This window comes from Nannospalax galili, unplaced genomic scaffold (assembly GCF_000622305.1).
Source record: "Nannospalax galili isolate Female #2095 unplaced genomic scaffold, S.galili_v1.0 scaffold42, whole genome shotgun sequence".
In the NCBI taxonomy this organism is placed as follows: Eukaryota; Metazoa; Chordata; class Mammalia; order Rodentia; family Spalacidae; genus Nannospalax; species Nannospalax galili.
This window is the reverse complement of record NW_008348666.1, coordinates 1,034,179-1,036,867: the sequence shown is the minus strand read 5'-3', so window position 1 is coordinate 1,036,867 and position 2,689 is coordinate 1,034,179.

The window sequence follows — 2,689 nt, the reverse complement described above, 5'->3', positions numbered from 1 at the left end:
TCAGTCCAGGATCTCAGTCCACAGAATGGTGCCTGCCACATTTAGAATGGGTCTTCCCACCTCAATTAACCTAATCTAGATAATCACTCAGACATGCCCAGAAACTTTGTTTCTATGGTGATCCTAAATCCCCTCAAGTTGACAATCAAGATTAGCCATCACACTGGCCTTCTGCCTTTATATCAGTTAGATAATTCCCTTTAAAAACATTATCTAGCTGAGCTTGGTGGCCCAAGTCTTTAATCCCAGCACTTGGGAAGCAGAGGCAGGCAGATCTCTGTGAGTTCAAGACCAGCCTGGTCTACATAGTGAGTTCCAGGCCAGCTGGAGCTACAGGGAGACCCTGTCAACATAGTCTACATAGTGAGTTCCAGGCCAGCTGGAGCTACAGGGAGACCCTGTCAAACTATCTATCGCCAGGTGTGGTAGTGCACGCCTTTAGTCCCAGCACTTGGGAGGCAGAGGCAGGTAGATCTCTGTGAGTTCAAGGCTAGCCTGGTCTACATAGTGAGTTTCAGACCAGCTGGGACTACAGAGAGACCCTGACTTGAAAAGATTAAAAAAAAAAATTATCTATTTATACAGGGTCTCACCACGAAGCCTAGCCTGGCCTCAAACTGGCAATCCTCATGCCCCCACCTCGAAAATGCTAGGATCACAAACATGTACATCCTTCCCAGTGCTTTTTGACTCTGTACCTGCAAATTTGCTTTGTCTTCATATTATACTACGGAAAAGACCTTCTAAATGCAAATCAAAAGCTTTTTTGTAATTTCTCATCTTACCAGTCTTACTGAGAAACTCCCTTGACGTGGCTTCTAGGATATTATATTCTCTGGCTTTCCAATCCAGTCTACAAAGCATAGTGCTTAATCCTTCTAATGCAAAGATTTGACAGGTTATGCCTGGAAAATCTTTTTCAGGCTGCCTGCAGCCAACAGAATTAAGGCTAAGCCTTCACTTGATGTATAAGGCCCTGCAGCTGTGGCTTTCCTGGCCTTTATTCTACCTCGCCATGCATTCTCTTTTCTCCAGACATGACAGTTTACCATTTTTCAGACACTTCCAGTACTTTACGTTTACTATTTCTGCCCTATTTTCTTGCTTGTAAAGTCTAGCCATCCTTCCAAGCCCACCTTTAATGCCACTCGCTAACCAGTCTGTGGTGGCATGTGCCTGTAGTCCTAGCTACTCAGGAGATAGATCACTTGAGGCCAAGTTTGGCAGCATAGCGAGAATGTTTCAAACTTAAAAGAGGCACTTCCTTCATGAAGCCAGCTAGATGTGCTGGCTCTGCAGATAAGGAATCAACAAACTGCTCCATGGACAAACTTGATGGTGGGTTGACTTTCTAGCTCTATTTGTTTGTTTTTGGAGACAGGGTTTCACTTTATAGTCCTGACTGGCCTCGTATTCTGTCCCTGGAGTGCTGGGATCAAAGGTCTGCTGCCACCTCTATTCTTAAGGGAACTTACAATGTACTACTAGGCAAGATTGCGTGGGAAGATGGCTGTTTCTTTCAGTACTGACTCTCGTAACTGGGTGATGTCTCTTGCTCTAGATACCTAGACATAGTGTCTGGAGTTGTTATGTGAGTGGCTCTAGTATATGAGGGTTCTTAGCGAGGGTGGCTCTTACACATGAGCTGTATGTCCATGCTGAAGGCAATTCTTGGGTGATGAGGCCAGATAAGGGATGAGGAGGCCAGAAAAGGGTGTCCAATCTCCTGGAACTCGAGTTCCAGATAGTTGTGAGCTACTAGGTGGGTGCAGGGAACTGAACCCAGATCCTCTGGAAGAGCAGCCAATGCTCTTAACCCGAGTCATCTCTCCAGCCCTGAGAGCATTTCTTAACAGCACACATAATGGTCCCATTTTTCATTCCAACTTTCAAATAATGAACAACATCTGACAAAGGAGGCTTACCCCGAGATAAGCTGATGCAACAAAGGACTGCTGCACCCTTTCTTCCAAATGGACAATTTGGTTTAAGACAGTACAAAACTATCCCTTGCTGTAAGTAAAATGACTCACTACCCAAACACTGTCACTAAAATACCTAGCTTATTCGGGCATTTAGTGAGCTGCTGGAAGTATTTAATTTTTAAAATTGCATTTATTTATGTGTTCATGTGCAGGTCAGGGAACAACATTTGGGAGTCAGTTTTCTCCCTCCACTATGTGGGTACCAAGGATTAAACTCAGGTTGTCAGGCTTGGCAGCAAGCATCCTTACCAATTGAGCCATCACACTGGACCATGCTGGGAATATTTTAAGTCAGAAAACTGGAAGGTGAAATGATAGTTCAAATCTTTTATGTTCCTGGGGCCCCCTAGATCAGGCACCAAGGGATTGAGGCAGCCATTATCAAGAAGTATTATAGAAATCTTTAGGTATATAAAACAAGGTGAACTATAGTCAGAATGTAGTAATTTATTTGCTAGGTCTCAGCTTTAGGAAGCAGACATCAAACTTGTTTTACTTATTAAAATAAAAATTGTGGGGCTGGAGAGGTGGCTCAGTGGTTGAGCACAGGTTGCTCTTACAGAGGATCCAGGTTCAATTTCCAGCACCCACATGGCAGCTAACCACCACCTGTAACTCTAGTTCCAGGGAATCTGACACCCTCTTCTGACTCTGTGGACATTGCATAAAGGTGTACCTACATATACATGCAGGTATTACACTCA